Source organism: Chelonoidis abingdonii, chromosome 26, assembly GCF_003597395.2.
Source record: "Chelonoidis abingdonii isolate Lonesome George chromosome 26, CheloAbing_2.0, whole genome shotgun sequence".
Classification (NCBI taxonomy): Eukaryota; Metazoa; Chordata; order Testudines; family Testudinidae; genus Chelonoidis; species Chelonoidis abingdonii.
Window position 1 is genome coordinate 15,081,982 of NC_133794.1, and position 27,753 is coordinate 15,109,734.

General features: G+C 41.8%; 1 protein-coding gene and 1 long non-coding RNA gene across 2 annotated transcripts in view; one reads left to right on the forward strand and one right to left on the reverse strand.

Moving 5' to 3' along the window:
- The window catches only part of CBX5 (chromobox 5), a 66,426-nt gene that overhangs the window by 33,259 nt on the left and 5,414 nt on the right, over positions 1 to 27,753 (reverse strand).
- LOC116828457 (uncharacterized) lies at positions 3,360 to 26,923 on the forward strand. The gene is made up of 3 exons (XR_012654893.1): positions 3,360 to 5,547; positions 23,334 to 23,408; positions 26,461 to 26,923. It is a non-coding gene; the product is annotated as an uncharacterized LOC116828457 (long non-coding RNA).

Sequence of the window (27,753 nt, forward strand, 5' to 3'; positions counted from 1 at the left end):
CATGTAAGGTTTCTACTGAGAGCCCATAGCCTGCTGGTCAGCATAATCACTTTGAGATGTATGTAAGGATATTATTTAAAAAGTTATGTATCTACACTGAAAACTGTGTTCTTAAGATACGTAAGGTAAGATAAGCCATTAGAAGATGATAAACAGGAATTGTTCAGGCAAGGGGCGGTAGACATTTATCTCCCTGGCTGGTAACTGTAAGTCTATTTACACATAAGCCACCAGCTAATCAAGACAGCAAAGTTGACAAGAGATCACAAAAATCTACAGGAGGGAACACACAGGAGGAAGGTGTCCTGTTGATGACAAACATTAAAGAACTAGCCTGGTACAACAGGAGAATGCAAGGAGATACACAGGATCCTTCTCTAGGGAGACAAGTTGAGAGTGTGACTTGTTTCATGAAAAAAGCATCAGGGCCCACCTGGCTGAAAAACACCATTGAACAATACTACAAGACATGACAGATTCCAGAGAAATTCCCCAGACTCTATTTTGTACAAATTGTTTGTATATTATTTATTATAGTGTGTTGTTGGACCAAGAAAATGTCTGTTAAATTACAAATACACCTCTACTTCGATAGAACGCTGTCCTCGGGAGCCAAAAAAATCTTACTGTGTTATAGGTGAAACTGTGTTATATTGAACTTGATTTGATTCGCCGGAGCGCGCTGCCCCTCCTCTCCGGAGCCCTGCTTTACCGCATTATATCCAAATTCGTGTTATATTGGGTGACTTTATAACGGGGTAGAGGTGTAGTTCAAAAAAAGGCTGGATATTGTAATGGGTTTATTAAAAGAAATTTAAAATTAGCTTGTAAAGCATGTATTAAAATTTAACGTGAGCAATTTACAGCCAACCATTTGTTTATCTAAATGTAACTCATAAATATGTCATGTAACAGTTTTACCCTAGTTTTTCTTAAACAATTGTATGTGTGTAATATTATATTTGCAGAAACTTGTTGTAAGAGTCAAAGCCAATACACACAGTTATGATCATTATGTCACTTTACAAATGAAATGAAATTAAAATAAAACAAACAGGAATGCAAACAATTTTGCATCTATTATAGTGATCTTAATGCTTCAGATACTGGTGGTGACTGAGATGCTTATCTTAATACACTGAATTAAAAGGAAGCTTGAACGGTTGGAGAGAGCTGAAATGATTACATTCTTCTAGTGAGGCAGAATTGGGGAAGTAAGGTACTGTGCCAATGAAAAGAAACATAGGCTCAGTCTCAAACAGAGAGACTTGAGCCAACTTTGGACAAAGCCAAATACCCACTGAACTCACTAGTAGGTGATGGCTAGATATATAAATATAATCAAACTATTAAGGAAGGGACTGATATATCAGAGAAATTCCCCAGACTCCATTTTGTATCCCTGGCTTCCATTTTAAATAAGCAAGAGTTACTCCACCAGTAGAAGCTGCAGGTCACACAGCAATAAAAATACAGACGCTCCCCGAATTACACAAGTGTTCCATTCCGGAACGCCTTGCGTAAGTCGAATTTTGCGTAAGTCAGCCACATATACCCGATAATTAAGTAAAAAAAAAAACAAAAAAGCTTATGGAACTATTTGTAAGCGTGGATTTGCGTAACCCAGGGAGTTTTGTGTAGAATTGGTAGGAAAACCAAAGAAGGGGAAAGGTCAGTAGAGCCTAACACTGAGGTAATCAACGGTTGCAGACTAAAAACAGACCTGGCTGTTTGGAATGTGTGCAGTTGTCATGTGCAAGAACGATCTTACAGGAAGAATTAGCAGAAGTGTCTAGAAAGTTCTGACATGACAGTATAAAAAAGTCAGTGTGTCAGTGAGCAGCCGGAGGGTTAGGAGCTGCCAGTAAAGCAGCAGCAGCAGGGCAGGACCAGAGGGAGTCCTGCCCTGCCACTGGAATGCAGACACACAGACTGGGACACAGAGGGAGAAAAGGCAGAGACCTGAGGAGAAGACAGCAAAGTCAGCAGACAGAGTAAGCCTGTCAGTTATAATCATAGCATAGTACAGTATAGTGTTAGTGTACATACGGGTTGCTTTGGTTAATAAAAGGTGTATGAATGTGTGTAAGGTGTAAAAGGAATGTATATCTGTAAGATTTAAGGAACATTTAAGAGCTGCTGTCAGTGTCCTGTGGAAGACTGGCCACTTGAAGCAAGCACAGACACTTAGAATGGTCTCAAACTGTATGTTATTACGGTTTGGAGTGCTCTCTAACTTGCAAGGGATTTGCGTTTTATATTATTATTGTATTAGGGATTGTTATTTGCACCAATAAAAAGGTGCCTTGTTTTGGTCAAAATACTGTTTTAGGTTAATAGTTTATTTATCAGAAGGCTGTATCCATGTCCTCTGGGAAATTCCTTAGCCACCCTGGAGACTTATACCTGAGGAAAACAGATTGAGGAGCACAGGTGTGTGGTTTTAAGGGGAAAACCTTTTAGGACATATTTAAATTCACGTCTCTTGAGGGAACCCTTGGTAAATCCAGGTGTGGGTAGTAGGTTAACTATTCTGGAGGTACCCTAAATCCGTTTTCAGGGTAACAATGGTAACTAGTTAAGTAAGTTAGGTTCTACAATGCGTGTTGTGCTTTTATTTTACATGTAACCATTTGTTTCCAATATTTCTACTTGTGATCATTTCAATTTCTACTCTTCGTTAAATACACTTTTACTTGTTTTCATTATAGACATATCTAAACGCTGTGTGTTAAACGGAGCGATGATCCTGAGGTGAAATTTGTAAACTGGTGCATGCCGCTCCTTTGGGAGCAGCAGGTCTGTGAATTCTGTGAATGTCCAGCAGTCTAAGGGCTGGTCATTCCAGGGGGATGCGTGGAAGGCTTGAAAGTTGGAGCATGCTTATAGCTAACCTAGAGCGAGATAGCAAGGCCTGCCTGGGGAGTGCTTGGATTGCCCATGGCCATTGGGGTTGGGGAGCTGACTCCCAGCCAGCAGAGAAGCATGCTTCTGCACACTATGAGCACGTGATAATGTGGTACCTCACAGCCTTGGGGAGCATCACACCCTCCTGTTCCATGACAATTTGCCCTTTATTGTTATATTTTGAGACCTATCAGTTAGCCAGCTTTAGACCCATTTAACGTGCACCATGTTCATTTTATATTTTCCAAGCGTTTTGTTTTTTAAATAAAAATGTCCAAGCCACATGCCTTACAGAAGTCTAAGTATATTACAGCAATACTGTTACTCCTACCAATCAAACTCGTAAACTTAGCTAAAAAAGCTATCAAGTTAGTTTGACAAGATTTATTTTCCATTAACCTATGTTGATTGGCATTATTTATATTAGCGCCCCTTAATTCTTTATTAATTAAGTGGCGTATTAGTCACTCTATTATCTTGCTCAGGATCGATGTCAGAGGGACAGGCCTATAATTACCTGCGTCATCCTGTTTATCCTTTTTAATTACAGATGCTCCCTGGGTTATGCAAGACCCAACTTATGCAAATTCGACCTTAAGCAAAAAGATCCATAAGGCATAAATAAAATTTGCGAGTTGTGGAAAATATTGCATAGCGTACGGAAATACAAAGTACTGTAGTGCGGAGGAATACAGCGGCAGCATCTCCTACAAGGAAAGGCTTTGCGCTCTCACAGCCTCTCAGTCTCGTGTCTTTTCAGTGATACTGTATTTCTGTTATTGCACCCTATTATTTCATTCAAATCATGTCTGGAAAGCGACCAAGTGATAGCAAGACCGCAGGACCAGTTCGTAAGCGAAAGAAGATTGCTTTAGAGCAGAAAATGAAAATAGTGAAAAAGTATGAAGGCGGACAAAGCCTGTCGTCAATTGCTCGTGAACTCGATCTGGCTACCTCAACAGTGAAAAGTATTTTGAATGATAGTGCACGCATAAAAGAGCATGTGAAAGGCTCTGCTCCTTTAAAATCAACAGTCATAACGAAGCAGCGTTCTGGTGCTATCTATGAAATGGAAAGGTTATTAACAATGTGGATGGAAGATCAGATTAAAAAATGTGTGCCACTTAGCCTAATGATTATTCAAGCAAAGGCTAAAAGTATTTTCGAAGATGTAAAGGGAAAATACAGTGATCCTAACGCAAAGTTTATGGCTAGTCCTCGGTGGTTTAATAGATTTAAACAACGTGCAAATTTTCACAATGTAAAAGTGAGTGATGAGGCTGCTAGTGCTGATACAAAAGCAGCTGAAAAGTATCCCAAAGTGTTACGAAAACTTATAGAAGAATGTGGTTATACAGCACAGCAAATCTTTAATGTCGACGAAACTGGATTGTTTTGGAAAAAAATGCCAGAGAGAACACACATTTCAAAAGAGGAAAAGACAATGCCAGGGTTTAAGGCTGCGAAAGATAGGCTAACACTTTTGCTTGGGGGTAATGCAGCTGGAGATTGCAAATTGAAACCGTTGCTTGTTTATCATTCAGAAAATCCCCATGCGTTTAAAGGCATTAGCAAAGCTACCCTTCCAGTTCATTTCCGTTCAAATCGAAAGGCTTGGATCACAATGGCACTTTTCGAAGATTGGTTTATAAATTTGTTTATCCCTGAAGTAGAAAAATTCTGCAGAGAAAACGACATCCCATTCAAGATTATGCTTATCGTCGATAATGCTCCTGGACATCCTGCACATTTAGACGACTTTCACCCTAATGTAAAAGTCGTGTTTCTACCTCCTAACACAACTTCGATCCTACAGCCCATGGATCAGGGTGCCATTGCTAATTTTAAAGCCTATTATCTACGAAGAATATTTGCAGAGGCAGTAAAAGCAACTGACAGAGAGTCTGGCAAGACTTTACGTGATTTTTGGAAATCATATAACATTTACCAAGCCATCATAAACATTGCTAAGGCCTGGGCAGAGGTTACCCAAGTTTGTTTGAATGCCGTATGGAAGAAAGCATGCCCACAGTTTGTACACAGCTTTAAAGCTTTTGAAAAAGACGAAACATATGAGGAGGTGGCAGATGAAATTGTGAAGCTTGCCAAGCAGCTTGAGCTGGAAATTGATGTTGGTGATGTGGATGAGCTTATCGAATCCCATGGAGCTGAATTATCAAATGAGGATCTTATAGAATTAGAAGCAGCAAAAGTAAAAGAACAGACTGAAGCTGAGGATGAAGTTGAAGTAGAAGAGCCACGACACTTCAACACCAAGGAGATAGCACTTGCATTTCGTGAGATTGACTCTGCACTGGCAAGGTTTGAGAAGATGGACCCCAATTCCTCACGATTCTTGAAAGTGAACAGAGGCATTGACGAAACGCTGGCCTGTTACAGACTGATATATGAAGAGAAGAAAAAGGCCACCATCGAGTCATCTCTTGATAAGTTTGTAAGGAAAATTGAAAGGCCTGCAAAGTCCACATCTCCACAGCCTTCCACCTCCAAAGCCCCCTCTGACGACCCTGATGATATAATGTCTGTCTCCTCCTCTCCTTCCTCATCTACAGATTAAGCCCACTGTCATCCACCACCAAAATGCAGCCTTCAGCGTGCCAGGATAACAATAGGATTAAGGTAAATGCAATATTTTTGTTGTAATTGTTTGTTTTTTATGCTTGCACAACATTAAGTTTCAGACTTACAAAAAATACAGGTTACACAAGACTTTCTGGAACGGAATGATTGCGTAAGTCGGGGCCCATCTGTACTGGCATAACATTAGCTTTCTTGCAGTCTTCTGGAAATTCCCCCATGTTCCAAGACTTATTGAAAATCAAAATGAACAGTCCACTGAGCTCTACAGGAAGCTCTTTTAAAACTCTTGGATACAAGTTATCCGGACATGCTGATTTAAAAATGTCTAACTTTAGTAGACCATGTTTAACATTCTTCTGATGAAGACATGTTAACTTTCTCAGATCTACAAGCCGGAAGAATAATCAAAATCCAACAACCCTATACTTTTGTCTAGATCAGTGGTCCCCAACCTTTTTCGTCTGGCAGCATTTTGGCAGCCACGCCTCTGCATGACACAGCTTGTCAGCGGCATTTTGGCAAATGCTTGTCTGCTGGCCAGTTCGCGGGAGCACTTAGATGTCCCAGCGCCCATGGGCACCGCGTTGGAGACTCCTGGTCTAGATTCATGATGATTTCAGACCCGTTGCTAGCATCTGCAGAATGAGACTAACCCTAAAGTTTCTTTAACATTTTACTCAATTTCTCTCAGAATGTTAATTCTGAATTTCTGGATCTGCAGCATGGAAGATAACATTTATCCACCCATGCCCTTACACAAATGTCAATTTTTAATTCCCAAGTTTTCCATCACTCCAACATGGACTCTTCATCTAAAAAAAAAAAAAAAAAAAAAAAAAAAAAGTAACATGAAATCGCTAGATGTTAATTTGGAGAGGGACAAGATTCCCTATGAAGTTAATGAAACATATTATTACACTAACTTTAATGGGAGCTGGATCAAGCCTCTCAAGAGTTTCTTCTTATTTTTATTATTATGATTATTATGACAAAGGAGCTTGCGTGCAGTGATAGGATACAGGGATAATTCACAAATTCAGAGCTCTGCAAACTGAGCAGCAGGTTCATCTATCAAAGTATGGATGTTTATTCGTGTGGGATTCACAACAAGGACTAGAGAGAGCTCATACAACTATGACTAAAGTTTTATCTTCTCTAAGGAGATGCTTCCAAATGTTTATGTCCCTTTAATGCACAGTATAATATTGTGTCCTGCTATCACTTCAGTGTATTTGTAATACAAATTATACTTAAGCTATATTGCCGAGAACAGCAGTTCTCAGCCTTTAGTACTGGTGACCCCTTTCACACAGCAAGCCTCTGAGTGCAACCCCCCTTATACATTAAAAACACTTGTTTATATATTTAACACCATTATAAATGCTGGAGACAAAGCAGGGTTTGGGATGGAGGCTGACAGCTCTCAATTCCCCATGTAATAACCTCACGATCCCCTGAGGGGTCCAGACCCTCAGTTTGAGAACCCCTGGCCTAGAACTTAGATAAATAAAACAAAAATAGTATTGAACTGTTTCTGCCCGATACAACAAGGTATCCTTGGCAGCTTCTTAACCATCCGTTACAATCCAAAGCAATTTCTCTCTGTAGCAATTTAAGAGCTTGTAAAAATATAATGGTCGATTATAGGCGAAACAAACCACAGAGTTATTGAACCTTACAGGCCCTCTGAAGTATCTCTGTTAACATTTAAGTGTGAGTTATTGTGTCACAATATCATAAAAGTGTGCTCAGTGTACAGATATATTGTTATTTAAATGACACCAAAAGAAGCCAGTTTCATACAAGAGAAGGCTACTTTTACAGAAATCAGAAGTTCCCATTTCAGATCTACAAGGCTATAAGGCCTGGTCTACACTACGCGTTTAAATCGATTTTAAAGAGCCGTAATCGATTGTAACGCTGTTACTCGTTGCCACAAACTACAACACCCCTTTATATCGATATAACGGGCTCTTTTAAATCGATTCTGTACTCCTCCCCGACGAGAGGAGAGTAAGCGCTATAATTCGAATATTAACATATCAGATTTACGTTAGTGTGGACAGAAATCGACGTTATTGCCTCCGGGTAGGCGTATCCCACAGTGCACCACTGACCCTCTTGGACAGCCAATTGAATCGGATGCCAGCGGGCAGGTAAACAGGAAAAGCCCCGAACTTTTGAATTACATTTCCTGTTTGCCCAGCGTGGAGGCTCGATCAGCACGGGGTCCGGCGATGCGTTCCTCAATATCCAGCTCCAGCATGACCGTACGCGGAGATACTAAGATTTCTGAATCGCTGTATGGGGCAGACAAATCTGTTGTATTCCAGAGCTCGTTTACAGAACACGAAATGCCAAAGGTTTGAAAAAAATCTCCAGGATACACCCAGCGGCTGTGTGCCAAGCGTAACGGGAAAGCCAGAGAACTCAAAATGAAGCGCTCATGGATGGAGGGGTAACTAAGCGACTCCAGCTAATCCCACAGTCCACCATCAGTCTCTCTGAAAAGTATTTGGATTCTTGGGCTGAGCCTCCCAATGTCTGTGGGTTCAAACACAGGTCTGCGTGTGTTCAGGGAATAGCTCCTCAGTTTCTCCGCCCCCACCACCACCACGTGGAAAAGAAAGCGAAAAGAAATCAGTTCTTGACTTCTTTCAATGTCCACCCTATCTGTTACTGAATGCTGCTGGTAGACGCGATGGCTTGCTAGCAGTGAAAAGCAGTAATCCGCCTCCTCTTCCTTCCACCCCTCCTGGTGGTAACGTGTAAAAACCGCGCCGCAGTAGGACTAGAACGCGTCTCAATGATATTAAAAACATGTTGACATGAGGGCATCATTCCTGGTTACTCCCAGTAGATAGGACCAGAACGGCTAATAACTAACTTCATCATAGCAACTGGGGGCTTCAGCCCCTCCCTTTCCTGTGTAAGAAAAGAAGTTCTGGTACTGCCTGGACTGTCATAGCAGCAGCATGCTGTGCAGCTCTCCCCACACCACTTAAGTCCATGCCTGGACTATCATTCAACGCCGGGAGGCTGCCTCCCCTCATTTTATGTCACTAAACACTCAGTGTTTCTTATTCCTGATTCTTTATTACTTCATGACACAAATGGGCAGGACACTGCCACGGTAGCCAGGAAGGTTGGGGGAGAAGGGAAGCAATGGGTAGGGTTGTTGCAGGGGCACCCCCTTGGAATTACTGACACGGAGCAGGCTGTGTTCTCTGATACAACTGCGTCTTAATACACTTGCCCCTTATTCTAGGCAGACTGACTCTATTTTAGAAACCGGATAAGGAGGGATTGACTCAGGGGAGTCAATACCCAATTTTTGCTTTGCGTTGCGCCCACCGGCTGATTTCAAGCCAGGGGGACTCATGATAGCAGACGGAACAGTACAGAGGGGGAGAGATAACCGTCATTTCATTGCCAGTTTACTGCCGGCAGTAACGGTAACAGAACGACTGGTAACCAATCTCTGCCTATCATGCAAAAGCAAGATGAATGCTGCTGTGTAGCGCTGAATATCACCTCTCTGTCCGGCGGCAATCCAGTACACATATGGTGCCGGCAAAAAAAAAAAAAGCTGAACGGGCCTCCATGGTTGCCATGCTAATGGCGTCTGCCAAGGGCAATTCAGGGAAAAACAGCGAGAAAGGATTGTTCAGCTGCATGTTTTCCCGCGAGGAAGGAATGACTGACGACATTTACCCAGAAACCACCCGCGACATAATGATTCAACCCATTGAATTCAAGGGGCGGGAGGAGACTTGCGGGAACTATGGGATAGCTACGGAAGAGCTACCCACAATGCAACGCTTCAGAAATCGACGTGTAAGCCTCGTACCATGGACGCACAAACGCCAAATTACTGTGCCTAGTGTGGCCGCATGAAATCGAATTTATGATATCAGTTCTATAAAACCGATTTTAGCTAATTTGATATTATCCCGTAGTGTAGACGTGGCCTAAGAGATAGTTCATTTAGAGCAGTAGCTCTCAATCTTTCCAGATTACTGTACCCCTTTCAAGAGTCTGATTTGTCTTGTGTATCCTCAAGTTTCACCTCACTTAAAAACTTACAAAATCGGACATAAAAATACACCAGGTGTCACAGCAGACTATTATTGAAAAACTGCTTACTTGCTCATTTTTATCATATAATTATAAAATAAATCAATCGGAATATAAATATTATACTTACATTTCAGTGTATAGTATACAGAGCAATATAAACAAATCATTACCTATGAAATTTTAGTTTGTACAGACTTCACTAGTGCTTTTTATATAGCCTATTGTAAAACTAGGCAAATATCTAGATGAGTAGATGTACTCCCTGGCTGAGAACCACTGATTTACAGAAAGGTAATACATTTTGTTCTTCCTATATTGTATACCGCAGTTAATCACCAACTCTGAATCAGCAAACATATATGGTTATTTCCCTCTTGCAGGGGTACTTTGAGTTAAATATAGGTTCTGGATAAAAAACATTTTACAAAACCCATTAATAGAAATATTTAACATATAAACATTCTCTCACAATGTGTGCAACCCAAGAACCAACAGCATTGGCCTAGGGCAGGAGAACCAGAAAATAAAACCAATTCATCTATTTTAATTGTCCAAACTAACTAAATGAAAAGGAAAATCTGCATCAATGGAAGATCCTAAGTCTTCACTGCAAAAAGGTGTACTTTTAATAGCAAGATAAAAACTACAGTTCCTTATCTCCACTAGGATTTTAGCTGTCTTGATATAAAAACATCTTTTTTTGCAACAAAGACATCGCTTTTGAAAATTCTTTCAATGCTAATGTTCTAAGGTGTTCTCATCAACATAGGTAAAATATGCTCAACAAAGAAACAAAGACAGGTAAAACATTAAAGCACAGTAGACCTCATCTTGCAAGGTGCTGAATCCTAATGAGGTTCAAGCACCTAATACAGTCCAGCCCTAAATCCTTGTCTGCCCTAGGAAAAGAGGTGTATTTAACATGTTAGCTAACACATTAAAAAATGCTTTTTCCCAGGGTAGGTGGGGCCTTGAACACTAACCCACAGATAGAGCCTTCTACCCATTGCAAGAGTAGTGCAAGAACACAGCATCACTATGACAGCAACCACCAAGCCCCACCTGCATCTAAAACCTTAACATTTTGCGTTAAATATGCATGTCAGAGTTTTACAAGTTCACAGTGACATGCACATTAAATGAGTTACAGCCCCATTTTAGTGAATCAAGATGTGCGACTCTTCCATAAGCATTAACTTCCAAATGGGAACAACCAGACCTTGCCATTTCCACTAAATTGAGATAAATAAGGTGAATTCACATTTTTTATAGTGCCATTTTACTGCTTATGACTACAAATACCAGGCCTTGTCTACACACATGAATTATACCACTCCAGTTGAAGTGTTACAGCTCCCCAAAGTAGATGCAGTTATACCGGTATGGATATTCTCCTTCGGTAACATGCGGCACCTTTACACAAGCACAATGGGTCTACAGTAGGATCCATACTGATCTATTTCAGAAGGAAAAAAATCACACTCCTAGCCAAAATTGTTAAAACTGGTACAATAATTGTATGTAGCTCAGGCTCCAGGGCCACTGTTTATACTAGGCCTTCTCCCACCAAAATATCTTCCTGTCATTTCTCAAACACCAGGTCAGCTCCTGTGACGAAGGGGGACTGTTTTTAATGTTCCCTCTGAATACTGTGTGGGTGCCTCATTTATGGTCGACCCTGCGTCGCCTGGCAACTAATGGCCAGGCCCTTCCCCCCTGCAAGGGGATGCTAAAGGTTTGGGAGAACAAAGAGATCAGGTGACCTCCTGACCTGGGAAGGAGACAAAGCCCAGAGAGGAGGGGCTGGAGGGGGTCTGGCAGTTTTGGAAGCTGGCTGGGAAATGGAGGGGGAGCCCAACCGGGCTCAGGCCTTCCCACGAGGCTGTGGCCTCCCTGGGTCCCCAGATGGACCTAACTAAAGGGGGTCCTATTGTCTGTACCTGGCAGCCCTGTTTTGGGCTGTGTTCCCGTCATCTAAATAAACCTCTGTTTTACTGGCTGGCTAAGAGTCACGTCTGACTGAGAAGTGGGGGTGCAGGACCCGGTGGCTTCCCCAGGACCCCGCCTGGGCAGACCCGCTGTGGGAAGTGCACGGAGGGGCATATGCTGAATGCTCCTAGGAGAGACCCAGGAGGTGAAGCTGTGTGAGCGTCTTGCCCTGAAGACAGTCTACTCCAAGGGAGAGGAGGCTCCCCAAAGTCCTGACTGGCTTTGTGTGGAGCAGTTCCAGAGCATCACCCGGGGACTCCATGACAACTCCCCATGGCAGACGCAACAGTAGGAGCACTAGTGCAAAGCAGCCACCTGCATTTTAGCTACTACAATGAACAAGACTAGACAACATGTTGGTTAAAATGCAACAGCCAACAGCATCTTTTCTACAATAGCGTTCTCGCTATTGCTTCCACATATGGAGCTGTACCAGCACAGAATGATGGAAATGTTTTTCAAGGGAAGACAGAGCAAAGATTGCAGTTATTCTAACTCGGACTAGCAGACAGTATAATTATCAACGCTGCAAAACATTTTCCACTATAAACCCTGTTTTCCCATACTTACAACTTCATAAAACTATTCACTGAAGTTTTCTGTGCTTGGTCTCTGCCCAAAGGAAATTTGCTGAAAAGTGGCCAGAGTCCCTTCAGCAGTATGAGATATGGTAGAGACAAATTTCAGAGTAGCAGCCGTGTTAGTATGTATCCACAAAAAGAAAAGGAGTACTTGTGGCACCTTAGAGATTAACAAAAATTTATTTAAGCATAAGCTTTCGTGGGTTACATTTGCGCTTATGCTCAAATAAATGTGTTAGTTTCTAAGGTGCCACGAGTACTCCTGTTCTTTTTAGTAGAGATAAAAATCACTCTTCCCATTGTAATACCACCCTAAAATAATACATAAAAACTATAGCAAAAACATGTTCAATTTAAAACTTGGCATAGATGTGGTTCTTGCTGAGAACAAAAGCCTCTACTTGGTTTGAAAAATATTTTTGATTTAACAAAAGTTGCTGGAAATTATTTTACTAAAGCCTGGACTACACTAGCGGGGGGGCGGGGGTGCTTTTTAAAATTGACTTAGGCAACCTGCCTTATCTAACATGATTTCAAACACTATTTAGCATCCAATCCAGACACAGCTTAAATCTTCACAATCATGTTAGCTAGTCCTGTCATAACCTAGAAAGTAGCCTAAAGTCCCGTTCTTGAGAGGTAAAAAAGGTGTGTTTTTTAATCAAGTTAAGGTAACACAACTGAAAAGCTCCATTAAGATACAGTCTAAGTATGTTTGGAGCCATGTTAGCTGGCTGTGTTTTAGCCTAGCCTCTCCCCTAACCTAAAACGTGATAGGTTAATTCAGACCTGTTAGCCTGCATCGTAAGCCATGCCTGCACTAGAAAAGAGGTGTAATTTTTAAAATGTATTAAGAAACCCTACTGTAAATATGGCAAGTTGCAGTTTTAATTCATGTTTGCTAGTCAAAATAAATATCAAGTTGTCAATAATAATGCAGAAGTGTACTATAAATATAATTCTGATCTGTATTTGGGAACAAGCCAGATGATATATACATATCATAATGATGAAATACTTTCAGTTCCAAAAGTAACTAAGGAGGATGTTATTCAGCAGCTACTAAAATTAATATTTTTTATATCGGCATGTCTGGATAACTTACATCTAAGAGTTTTAAAAGAACTGGCTGAGGAGCGTGCTGGACTGTTAAATATCGATTTTTTAAATATGTCTTGGAGCACTGGAGAAATTCCATCAGCCTGGAAGAAACCTAATGTGCCAATATTTAAGAAGGGTAAAACAGGATGATATAGTTGCGACATCGCACTCTATATGATTTTAGGAAACTATGCTGATGAGTGTAAACATAATGTAACTAAAATATGCTTCATGCAAAAGGTCTCTTGTAAGGTATAATTACAAAGCTTATAATCTACTGATTGTGGTCATCCTATTTGCATAAATGTATCACTCTTGTATCTGAAACTAGAAATATGAAATATAACTCTGAGGGACTATTGTAATTATGCAAAGTGTGGGCCATTAATGGTGGTTTGGAATCTTGATGGCTCTCATTAACCAGGACAATTGACTATAGATGGCTCTGTTTCACACGTCTTCCTGTGTATACGTGGGTATTGGCAAGTGGGTAATGAAGTCTTACAGTGACATGTGATCATGACACCTGAACTGGAATTCATCTTTAACCTGGTGCTTTTCCATTGAGAAGGAGGAGTGGGAACCCAGAGAGGGACAAAGGATTCCTGCCTTATGCAAAAGATATATAAAAGTGGATGGAACAGAACAAAAGAGGTTGCAATCATGAGAAATCCCCTAGCTACCACCTGAGATGGAACAAGGACTGTACCAGGGCAAGGACAGTGCCCAGACTAGGAAAGTGTTCAGTCTGTGATAAAAGCTTATTGCAACATCTCTGAGGGTCAGATGTTATCTGTATTCAGTATCCTTACTGTATTAGGTTTAGAGTTGCGTATTTTATTTTATTTTGCTTGGTAATTCACTTTATCCTGTCTGCTATTATTTGGAACCACTTAAAATCCTACTTTTTATATTTAATAAAATCACTTTTTAATTATTAATTAACCCAGAGTTTGTATTAATACCTGGGGGGAGGGGAAAAACAGCTCTGCATATCTCTCTATCAGTGTTATAGAAGGCGAACTTTATACAGGGTAAAACAGATTTATTTGGGGTTTGGACCCCACTGGGAGTTGGGCATCTGAGTGTTAAAGACAGGAATACTTCTTAAGTTGCTTTCAGTTAAGTCCGCAGCTTTGGGGTGGTTCAGACCCTGGGTCTGTGTTGGAGCAGACTGGCCTGTCTGGCTCAACAAGACGGTGTTGGAGTCTCAAGCTGGCAGGGAAAGCAGGGACAGAAGTAGTCTTGGCACATCAGGTGGCAGTTCCCAAAGGGGTTTCTGTGATACAACCCGTCACAACAGTAATTATAGGCCTGTCAGACTGACATCTATCCAGGGCAAAATAATGAAATGACTGACCCATTATTTTTAGATTATCAATTTGAGGAATTGTCCCAGATTGAGGTGTCAATAAAGGAGGCTCTGGGGCAAAATGATAAATGAAACAGGAAGACGTTACTAGGACCTTATTTCCTCGTGCTGGTATTGTAGTTTTGAGAATGCTTGGTGGAGATTTTGTAGGTGAACGCCCATCATCTCGGGCATTGGCACTCTCACTGAAGGACTGTCTGGATATGTGGACTCTCTACTCAGACCCTATGCCACAGCACTCCCAGCTATCTCCATGACACCACTGATTTCCTGAGGAAACTACAATGCATTGGTCACCTCCCAGAAAACACCATCCTAGCCACCATGGATGTAGAGGCTCTCTACATGTGAGAGCTCTCTACACACAAAACATCCCACACACAGATTGGAATACAAGTGTCAGCGACAGTACCCCTGATGATGCCCACAGCACAACTGGCTGCTGACCTCTGTGCCTATTATACTCAACGCACAACTATTTCAAATTATGACAAGGTTTCAATCTCCGATCAGCGTGCACTGCTATGGTGCCAGCCCGCATGGCCCACAATCTGCCGTTTTTCTATGGCTGACCTGGAATGACATCGTGACGCTTCTCAGCTCGTCGTGAGCACTCGAACGTCACCCCTATATTGTTTCACTCATAATTCTGACTACTAAGTACTGATCCATTGATGAGTAATCTTTCATCTGGACTCCGCTAATGGGGAATGGAGACTCTTGGTGAGATAATATATAAAAGGCACTCAACAGCCATGAATTTCCAGTACAGCTATCCCAGCCACGGTGTGCTCCCACTTGCAACGCTGTTCAGCCTCATCTGGGGTACTGTTCCTTGGACAGCTTGAGTCCATCTGTGTGTGGGAAAATCCAAAGCTGATTGTGAAGAGTTACAAAAGGATGTCACAAAACTGAGTGACTGGGCAACAAAATGGCAGATAAAATTCAATGTTGATAAATGCAAAGTAATGCAGATTGGAAAACATAATCCCAACTATACATACAGAAGAATGGGTTCTAAATTAGCTATTAGAGGTCTGTTACACAAGTGGGTGGATGAGGTTCTGTGGCCTGCAGTGTGCAGAAGGTCAGACTAGATGATCCTGATGGTCCCTCCTGACCTTAAAGTCCATGAGTCTATGAGAATTTGGAATAATGGTGGAGTGTTCTCTGAAAACATCAGCTCAGTGTGCAGTGGCAGTCAAAAAAGCTAACAGAATGTTAGGAACCGTTAGGAAAGGGATAGATAAGACAATAAATATCATAATGCCACTATATAAATCCATGGCACGTCCACGCCTTGAATACTGAGTGCTGTTGTTCTGGTCACCCCATCTGAAAAAAGACATTATAAATGGAAAAGATACAGAGAAGGGCAACAAAAATGATTAAGGGTATGGAACACCTTCCATATGAGGAGAGATTAAAAAGACTGGGACTGTTCAACTTAGAAAAAGAGACAATTTAGGAGGGACATGATAGAGGTCTATAAAATTACAAATGGTGTGGGGAAAGTGCATAAGGAAATGTTACTTCCTCTTTCACATATCACAAGAACCAGGGGTCACCCAATGAAATTAAATAGACAGCAGATTTAAAAGCAACAAAAGGAAGTACTTCTTCACACAAAGCACAGACAACCTTTAGAACTTGTTGCCAGAGGATTTTGTGAAGGCCAACACTATAACAGGGTTCAAAAAATAATTAGATAAGTTCCTGGAGGATAGGCCCATCAATGGCTATCAGGCAAGATAGTCAGGGATGCAGCTGGTTTTCCCTAAGCCTCTGACACTGTTATTTTTCCATCAACTAGGTGAAAGTTCATACTAATTAAATAAAAAGTTCTTTAAGCAGTCTAATCAGAGTCTTCTATGAAGTTTTTCAGTGGGAATTTCCATTAGACAGATGTTCTCCATGCCAACTATCACCACCATCTAGGTCAAGTAATACTGTGGTTTCACCTGCATCCTCTTTTAAACTGTTACACTGTAACACAGATTCATTAGTTGAGGAGGCGGACAAATTGCTTACTTTGGGACTCGACGACAGGCAATGGATCATTTAATAATTGCTCTGTAATGTTCATTCCCTCACATCAGTTCTCCAACTTTATTGCACTGCAACCCCCTTCTGACAACAAAAATTACTACACGACCCCAGGAGGGGGACCGAAGCCTGAGTCCACCTGAGCCTTGCCGCCCCAGCTGGCGGGGCCAAAGCCTGAGTCCCATCACCCCGGGTTGGGGGGCAAAAGCCCAAGGACTTCAGCTCCAGACAGGGGGCCTGTAACCTGATCCTCACTGCCAGGGCTGAAGCCCTCAGGCTTCAGCTTTGGCCCCTGGCCAGTGGGGTTGGGGCTTTGGCCCTGGGCCCCAGCAAGTCTAACATCAACCCTGGCGACTCCATTAAAACAGGGTCATAACCCACAGTTTGAGAACTACTGCAAGCATCTAGCATTGACTACTGTGGGAAGGCAGGATACTGGCCTGGATGAACCACTTGTCTGAGCCAGTATGGCCATTCTTATGACTGATACAGGACTCGATTAACAAAGAATTAAAGGAAGATAATACGATTAATTGTACTAGGGTCCTGAAGGGATCAGTCCTTGGCCATATGTTATTTAATCTTTTATCAATGACCTGAAGAGAAAACATCTCATTACTGATACAGTTGCAGATGACACAAAGATTAGGGGAGCTGTAAATAACCAAGAGGACAGATCACTAACAGAGCTATCTGGATTACTTGGTAAGTTGGGCACACCAATCAGTGTGTGTTTCAATAAGGCCAAATGTAAGGTACACACAACACAGGCTTAGGAACTAAAGTCTAGAAACGCAGGCTATCCTTACAGGATGGGGAACTCTAACCTGGGAAACAGCAAAGAGGAAAATGACTTGGGAGTCATGATGGATAATTTGCTGAACATAAGCTTTCAGTACAATTCTGTGCTTAAAAACGCTAATGCAATTCTTGGATGTATCAATAAAAGACTGACTTGGAGTAGGGAGGTTTTATTACCTCTATATTTGGCTATTAGAATCCTGTGTCCAGTTCTGGTTTCCACATGTCAAGAAAGATGCTGATAAATTGCAGAGGTTTCAGAGAAGAGCCAAAAGAATGATTAAAGGATTGGAGAAGATGTGTTACAGTGAGAGACTCAAAGAGCTCAATCTATTTAGTTTAACAAAAAGAAGGTTAAAGCATGACTTTATCACAGTATATAATTACCTATTTGTAGTAAAGTGCTCCTCAATCTAGCAGACAAAGGTGTAACAAAATTCAATGTCTGAATGTTGAAGCTAAGCACATTCTAGAGATAAGGCACACATTTTTAACACTCAGAGTAATTAACAACTGGAATAACTTACCAAAAGTCGTGGTGGATTCTCCAGTGCTAGAAATTTTAAAATCAAAGATTAGATGTTTTTCTAAAGGATATGTTCAACTTCATCCACAGCTCTTGGACATGAAGCAAGATTTAATTTGAGGAAGTCCTACTGCCTGTCTCATGCCTGTCCCCTGGTTACCCCTATGCATAGGAGCCAGAGTGGGGCCAGGCCACTTCTTCCAAGAGCTGCGTGGACCGGTTCCCAACCCTGCTCGGAACACCAGAGTGGGGTAAGCCCCAGGCCCCACTCCCCAGTAGGAGCTCAAGGGTAGGATTAAACGGCTGCGCCGGATCCGGCCTACAGGCCATACTCTGAAAAGTGCCGTTCAGACCAGGGATGAGCAAATGCGTTATTATCCAACACCTCCTAATCTAGACAAGGTCCAAGGCACAGCCTAGGAGTTTTCTAATTCAATTTTTAAAAAGCACCTGTTTTCCTAATCTAGAGATAACCTAGGAGATAAATGAAATCGCATTTCTGTGCAATAGGGCCTTGATCCTGCAAACCCTTGCTTATAGGTCTTGGTTACGCTCAGAAAATGCACTGTATTTGAAAACAAGTTAACACAATCTTAAATACGATTCTGTCCTTACTGTGGCAAGAGCAGGCAGCCCTGCTTAAACAGGTGTTAGCTGGTCATGTTAACCATAAAGCCAGTGCCTATGGCTTTACACACAATGAAATTAGCTCAGCTGAGTAGTTTAACTCCATTGAAAATCCCCCTTAGCCCTGGTCTACACTACAGAGTCAGGTAGACACAAGGAAGATTATGGCAACCTAACTCTGTAAGTGTCTATGCTAAAATATTGCTCCTGCCAATGTAACTCGCCTGCTACGCCGACTTAATTCTACCTCCGCAAGAGGTGTAGTGCTTAGGTCAACATTGTTCGATCAATCCAGTGTCAGTATAGACACTGGTTGCTTACATCGACTGTTACTGGCTTTTAAATCACTATAAACGCTCCTGGTGAGGGGACACACTGCCAACACAAGAAGCATAGTGTGGACATGCAAAAGTGATTTAATTATTGTGGTGGCTATATGTTGACATTACAAAATTATGTCAACCTAAGTTATGTCAACATACCCTCAATGGTGCAGCAGATACAGATTAACATCTTTAAGAATGTCTGAATTTAACTTCATTGAAAAACCCCACATTAATTGGCATGGCCTATGGGACAATTTGTGGGAGTATGGGATTGTAGAATCAGGGCCTTACTGGATTCAAGGATTCAATAAACTTCTCCAGATTAATTCTGTTCCTCTCCCGGTCTTTCCTTTCTGCTTTGTTCTTATTATTTTTTTTAAAATGGAAATTAAACTTGTAAAACTGTGTTACAACAACATTATGGTTGTAATTGTCACAATATTAAGTCAGGAAATGCAAGAGTTAAAGTGTTAACAACATTAACTTGACTCCATTGCACAAATGTATTTTATATTCCTGTTTCAGGTTTAGCGTGTAGGTTAATATTTTGCTCATCTGTATAAAACGTATAGAATGCACAATGCAACAAAGTTAACATTCCTGATGGAAAGTTCACGTTTACATTTCCTGGTCTTTTAATTGTGCTACCAACCTTAAAATGTCTCTTTTGTAAAAATGTTTTGCATTTAAACGTAGTATATATTGCTGAAAGCAAGCAGGTTCCAGCAAGTTGTAGTAAGGTTCTGTTAATTCTGAAGAGACTCAACAGTAGCTGCAAACAGGTGTTCCGCTAACAAAAACATTTTAAATTGCCATAGATACAGCTATGGAGCCAAATTCAGCTCCAGAATAAGCAGATGCAACTCCACTGATGATGACAGAGTTGCCCCTTCTCACATCAGGGTCAAAATTTAGCCCCCAATAACCTCTACCATCCTTTGATCATACCTTTATTATTGGTATTGCTAGCACCTTGAAACCCCAGTCAAGGATTAATGCCTCACTGGGCCAGGCTCTGTACACATGTACTAGGATTTGAAGATGTTAAGCTAACGTGTGTTAAGAGCCTAGCGTGGTCAAGGTCGCGTGCCTCTAATACATGTCAACCTGTTTGAGTTAAAGTCTCCGTTGCTGAGGGGACCCTAGGCTTCAGTTTAGCACTGTAAAAGTCAATTCTGCGTTGTCTACGGTTGAATGGTAGGGCATGTCAAGTGAGTGCTTTCTAACACACGTTTAAAGACTAGGCAAGACCATCCCAAGCCATCTAAAACCTACTTTGTGTTGGGTTAGACAGCAGTGCTTAAGGCCCGGGCTATGCTGTTAAGGGTATGCCTACACGACAAGCACTACAGCGGCACAGTTGCAGTAATGCCGTTGTACCACTGTAATGCAGACAGGAGGTAGCTCGGTCAATGGAAGAATTCTTCAGTCAATCTTGCAGTGTCTATACCAGGGCTTAGGTCAGCTTAACTATGTCTCTCAGGAGTATGAATTTTTCAGCCCCAAGTGATGTAGCTAGATTGACCTAAGTTTTAAGGGTAGATCAGGCCTCCATTTTGCTGGCATAGCTATGTCAGCTAGGAGAGTTTAGGAAAAAAAAAAAAAAAAAAAATCACATCTCTAATCAACATAGCTATGCCAGTAAAATCCTCTATGTAGGCACTGCTTACACCAGCAAGAGTCTTTCACCAGTATAGCTAATGTGTTCAAGAAGGTGGCTCCTAGGTGTTACACCTATACAAACAATAAATAACAATAATAGAAAAACAACTCCTTTTGTCAGTGTAAGCTGCTTCTTCACTAGGCTTAAAGGCTTTGTCAGTATAGCTATGCTGGCAAAGCTTTTGGAGCAAAGACTGCCCTAAATGTACAGTAGCATGCCAACACTGGCAAGTATTAGAGGGGAAAAAGGTTAATATAAACACAGCCTAGGGTCTCCATGCAGACAGAAGCTTTCCCAATATACACTGCAGCATTTCAACTGTAATTAATTTAATTAAAGTGGTAGTTACATTTCCTAACCTTTCTGGTTGCTAAAATACTCCTAAATGTAACTCAATGCAAAGATCTTAATAAGGCACATAACAACTCTGTGGAGTGAATTCTCCGCCATACTGGGTCAGATCAGTAATCCATCTAGCCGAGTATCCTGTCTTCTGGCAGTGAGCGCTGCCAGGTGCTTCACAAGGAATGAACAGAACAGTCAGTCCACCCCCTGTTGTCCAGTCCCAGCTTCTGGCAGTCAGAGATTGAGACACCCAGAGCATAAAGTTATGTCCCTGATCATCCTGCCTAATAGTCACTGATGGACTTATCCTCCATGAACTTAGTTAATTCTTTTTTTCATCCAGTCTTCACAACACCCCCGATAAATTCCACAGGTTGGTAGTGCTCTATGTGAACACTTTCATGATTATATAGACCTCTAGCAAAACCTCCCTTAGGGCAGATCTACACTGCTGCTTAAGTCGATCTAACTTATGTTGCTCAGGGGAGTGAAAAACTCCATCCCTGCCCCCGCCATGAGTGACGTGACTTTTGCGCTGTCCGGTTCACATTGGCTCTCTGTCAACAGAAAACGCTCTCCAGCCGACACAGCTTACGCTTCTCACCGAGGTGAAGTAACTATGACAATGGGAGATCACTCTCCCATTGGCACAGCACATCTTCACCAGACATGCTACAACAGCACAGCTGCACCAATGCAGCACTGTAATGTAGACTTGCCCTCAGTTGGATCTTTTCTAAGCTGAACTGTCGCAGTCTTTTTAATCTCTCCTCACATGAAAGCTGTTCCATGCTCCTAATAATTTTGTTGCCCTCCTCTGTACTTTTTCCAATTCTAATATATCTTTTTTGAGGTGGGACGATCAGAACTGCACACAGAATTCAAGGCATGGGCATACCAACAACACAGATGTATTTAGTGGCATAATGATAATTACTGTCTTATTATCTATCCCTTTTCTCATGGTTCTTAACATTCTGTTTTGATGCCGCTGCACATTGAGCGGATGTTTTCAGAGAACTATCCACAATGACTCCAAGATCTCTTTCTTCAAAGCTAATTTAGATCCTATTATTCTGTATGTATAGTTGGGATTATATTTTCCAATGTGAATCACTTTGCATTTATCAACACTGAATTTCATCTACCATTTTCTAGCCTAGTCACCCAGTTCTGAGAGATCCTTTTGTAACTGTTCACAGTCAGGTTTGGATTTAACTATCTTGGGTAATTTTGTATCCTCCACAAACTTTGTCATTTCACTGTTTACCTCTTTTTCCAGATCATTTATGAATATGTTGAACCGCACCTGTCCCAATTCAGGTCCTGGGCTTCACTGCTATTTACCTCTCTCCACTGTGAAAACTGACCTTTTATTCCTTATTTTTTAATCAGTTACTGATCCATGAGAGGACCTTCCCTCTTATCCCATAACTGCTTACTTGGCTTAAGAGCCTTTGGTGAGAAAACTTTGTCAAAGGCTTTCTAAAGGTCCAAGTATACTATATCTACTGGATCATCCTGGTCCACGTTTGCTGACACCTTTGAATAATTCTAATTGATTGGTGAAGCATGATTTTACTTTATAAAAGCCATGTTGACTCTTCCCCAACATATTGTGTGCATATATGTGTCTCATAGGATGAAACTAGTAAAGAGTAGAACTATTTGCTTGGTACTGAACTTAGGCTTACTGGCCTGTAATTTGCAGGATCACCCAGAAACCTTTTTTAAAATTCAGCATTACATTAACTATCCGCCAGTCATCGGAGATAAATCTGCCAATTTATCTCAATGGTGTCTTAACTCTAAAGTCTTAATAGGACAATTTAAAATATAGTTAACCATGATTAATTATTTGAACTGGTCAAGTTAGCAAAAACATCCCATCTGTGAACTAATTCAGCATGTCAGGTTTCATTTGAAAGGTATAAGTTTTGGAGATATAAATACAGGGCACTCCTTTTATACGAATCCTGGATGATTTGATTCTTATAAGCAGTTTATTCTTACAAGTGGAGTATTTTATGTTCTTATTTGTCCCACTGATTTTGATCACTATATGCAGTTGATTCTTATTTCATCGTTTCTTATAAATGGAATGCACTTTATCAGCATTTTATCAAGTATTAGATTTGTTAGAACTGAAAGATTCTAAAAACTCACTCTACTTTTTGTTCTTTCAGGTTGAACAATAAAAATCCAGGAAGTCAGTTTTGAAGGGGTGTGGGCTGGCCAATTTTCCTTTTAGCTTCTAGAGTGCAGCTATATTGAAATAACACTCTTACACAATGTTTGTATCCCGATCACTTGTTTCCAGTAGAATAATTATTGTTTAAAAATCACGAAAACATTTCTATTGTTTTAGGACTTCTGAGGACTCTGTTTTGGCAAAATTGAGAGCCAGGTTGGTTGTACTGTATTCTAAAACGTGGAGAGTGGGGTAAGGAGCAGCATAAAAAAAAAAAAAAAAAAGTGACCTTGCTCCTGCTTAGTTTGGTTTTTAGATTTGGTTTAACAGGGTTGCCAGTTTAAAAGATCTGGCTGTGTGGATCATGGGGGGAACCAACGAGGGGCCTTGCGCCTCTCGACCTCCTGCTCACAAACAGAGAAGAGTTGATCAGGGAAGTAAGGGTGAACGGCAACCTGGGCAGCAGTGATCATGACATGGTAGTCAGAACCTGGTCAAAGGAAGGAAGGAGAGAAGCAGAACGCAAAGAAACCCTGGATTTCAGAAGCGATTCAGCTCCCGTAGAGATGATGGGCAGGATTCCCTGGGAGCTGAACTGAAGGGAGGGTGTCCAGGAGGCTGGCAGTTTTTTAAGAAACCATGCTCAAGCAGCAGAAAATACAATACCGATGTGCAGAAAAGAACAGCAAGCGTAGAAAGTGCCCAGCATGCTTAGCAGGGATACTCAGTGGTGAGCTGAAAGCAAAAGAGGAAGTTTACAAAAATAGGAAGCTTGGACAGATGATGGGGAGGCCATAAATAAGATTATTGCTCGGGCCTGCAGGGAATAGAATCAGAAAGGCCAAAGGGCAATTTGAATTGAAACTGAAGCAAGGGATGTGAAGGATATAGGGAAGGGATTTTACAAGTATGTAAGCAACAAGAGAGGATTAGGATGGGTAGGTTCCTTACTCATGAGGCAGGTATCCTAGTGGTGGAAGATATGGAAAGGGGTACTCATTCCTTTCACTTCAATCTTACAGGCAGGATCAACTCCAGACTGACACATGGGGAACAAAGAGAGGAGAGGAGGAGAGCAGCCCACCTGCTGAAGAGGGTCAGGTAGGGACTACCTTAAAGACGTTAGACATGCAACAAGTCTATGGGACGGAACGAACTGCATCCGAGGGTGCTGAGATTAGCTTGTGATGCAGAGCCGTTGACCCATTATCTTTGAAAAAATTCATGGCGAACAGGAGAGGTCCCAGAGGACTGAGAAGCAAATAAGTACCTATCTTTAAGAAGGGAAAACAGCGAGGATCCATGTGGTAACTAAAGACCAATCCAGCTCACCTCAGTCCCTGGTAAAAAATCACGTGGAGTGTGCTGACAGAATCACATCCTTGAAGACACTTATGAGGAGTAAATCAACTGGTCGATCAGAAGCAGTCAGCTTGGATATCACCAAGAGGCGCACTCAGCTAATCATGCTGCACTGGTTTCCTGACGCACCACTCTGGAATTGCTTTCTATGATGAGATGAACTGACTGTTGGATTGGCGGCAAAAGCTGTTGAATGTTATATACCTTGATTTAGCTAAGGCTTTTGACATGGGTTTCCAACGCATTGCTCATCAGCAAACTCCAGCAAGTATAGGGTTGGAGAATGGGACTGTGAATGGATAGGCAAAACTGGTTTGAATCACGGCCAGCGGGTAGGTATCAAATGGCCACACTCTCTAGTTGGCAACCCAGTAACAAGTGGTGCTGCCCCAGGGGTCCTGTCTTAGGGCCCGTTCTATCAATGTCTTTCATTAATAGATGCTGATGATGGGATAGATTGCACATTAAGTAAATTTGCAGATGACACCAAAGTTGGGTGGGAGTGGTGGTCACTACTGCCGTGTAGGGCATGGGATAGGATTCAGGGAGACTTTAGACAAATTGGAGACAGTGGGCCACAAGAAACTTCATTGAAGTTCAACACGGACAGGACCAAGGCAGGTAGGGGAAGTCCTGTTACTGTTAGGACAGGAAAACCCCATGCAACTAGCTGGCACTGTTTGGGCTAAAGTAGGTTCAGTGCGAAGCAAAAGGATCTGGTAGGGTAGAATGGAAGAGTTGGAACATGAAGCCTTACAGTGTGCTCTTGTTGAGGAGCAAAATAGTGCTAACCATAGCATACTGGTCGCTTGTCATATAGAGTAGGAGTGTTAGCCAGCAGAAGGGATGTGAATTATTCCCTCTATTCGGCACTGGAGGCGCACTGATATTGTGTCCATGTTTGGCGGCCACACTACAAAAAGGACGTGGAACAATTGAGAGAGTCAGCGAGGGCAACAAAAAATGATAGAGGACTAGAACACAATGACTTATGAGAGAGACTGAAGGAACAATAGGCTTATTTAGCCTGCTAGAAGAAGAAGACTAAGGGGGATTTGATAGCCAACCTCCACTACTTGAAGGGGTGCTCCAAGGAGGAGGGAGCTAGGCCGTTCTCAGTGGTGACGGAGGACAGAACAGGAGCCATGGTTTTGAAGTTGCAGTTTGCAGAAGTCGAGGCTGGATATTAGAAAAAACTTTCTGCACTAGGAGACGTGGTGAAGTATTGGAATGGGTTACCTGGGAGGTGGTAGAATCTCCATCTTAGAGTATTTAAGGTCCGGCGTAGACGCGACTCGGCTGGGATATTTAGGGAAAGTGTGTCCTGCCTTTAGCAAGGGGGTTGGACTAGATGACCTCATAGTCATTCCAACCTTTTGATCTAGATTTATGTCTTTTTTTAAGTAACATGGGATGGCAAAGAGAGGCATATTTTTAAGTGAATAGGACAAAATAGCCAAGGTCCACATTTCTGCTTCTGTTTTGGCTGAAGCATTTTAATTATGCTTAAAGGAGACTGTGGAATGTATGCTGAGGGAATTGGGCTTATTTAGCCTGCAGAAGAGAAGAGTGAGGGCAGGATTGTACATCAGCGCCTTCAAACCTAACCCACTCTGAAGAGGGTGTCCACAGAGGATGGAGCTAGGCTGCTTTCAGTGGTGGCAGATGATAGAACAAGGAGCATTGTTCTCAAGTTACAGTGGCAGAGGTCTAGGTTGGATATTAGGAAGAACTATTTCACTAGGAGGGTGGTGAAGCACTGGAATGAGTTACCTAAGGAGTTGGTGGAATCTCCATCTTTAGAGGTTTTTAAGGCCCGGCTTGACAAAGCCCTGGCTGGGTGATTTAGTTGGGGTTGGTCCTGCTTTGAGCAGGGGGTTGGACTAAATGACCTCCTGAGGTCTCTTCCAACCCTAATCTTCTATTTTTCTATGCTTTTCAGCATTTGAAAACAGCATCTATCTACTCTGGGTTGACATTTACAAAGAAAATTCCAATAATATGATGCACAGCTGGAGAAAACATTCTACATTGCCTCTGCAAGCTCTACGTTCTGAGGCAATGAGCCTAAATACACTGGGGCCAGAGCACAAGAGGACTATTGTATTCCTACTTCCACAGATCCAGTGGCTCAAAAGGCTTATGTGGGGGAAGCGAAGGAGCAGTGGTTGCTCTTCCAGCTACAAGTTTTTAATGGGGGAGCTACACTCAACTGTATTGCCCTGGCTGAGAGAAAATTCCCTTCTTCTCAAGCTCGCTCCTCGCCCAACTTGCTCTAGTAACACAATGAAAGGGCTTCAAATTAAGGATCGTTCTACCCAAGTATAACCATGCCAGGAGACCCAGTTAGAACAGAGGGTCAATACCTTGGACGAGAACATTAAGAGTCCCTGCATCATTCTAAAGCCTTGAAGGGGACACTGCTAAGGTCCCATCTGCACTACAAATGAAACGGTGTTACATTTGTCAGGCAAACTTGGTTGCATTTGCAGTACTAAAACTCCCTTAATGTAAAATTTAACATTGCAGTGATGCAGATTTTGAGAGTAGTTGGTACAAGATAAGGGCCAGAACTTTATTTCTATCATAATTTCTCCACTCATGAAGACTTCTAACTTTGCCCTTAGTTACAAGCAATGAAAAACATCCAAATGTGTGTCTGGTAAAGAAACATTTGCTGCTTATGGTAACGACAGCTCTGTATAGATCAGTGCATGTTGTTGCAATATCCATTATAGTTCCCTTTGGATCAACAGCATGCTAAATATAAAAATCAGAATTACACCTCTACCCTGATATAACGCTGTCCTCAGGAGCCAAAAAATCTTACCATGGTATAGGTAAAACTGTGTTATATCGAACTTGCTTTGATCCACCGGAGAGTGCAGCCCCGCCCCCTGGAGCGCTGCTTTACCGCGTTATATCCGAATTCGTGTTATATCGGGTCACGTTATATTGGGGCAGCGGTGTAGCTACACATTTCTAAAGTAGCTGCTTTATTCTAAAGAGGTCTAATGCACAAAAGTAGCCCCACTTCCAACATATTGAAACTAAAATGTATGACTGTTTTATGGAGCTACTCTCTCATTTTACGTGAACAGTAATTACAACACATACAAACAAATGCTATTAGGATTAGGAGATCAACTGGAGAAGTATGTCTCCTTTCTGAGTTCAAAGATCCTAGCCCCTTCCCCAAAATTACTGCTCTGACTGATCATCAACTGGGTTTAAA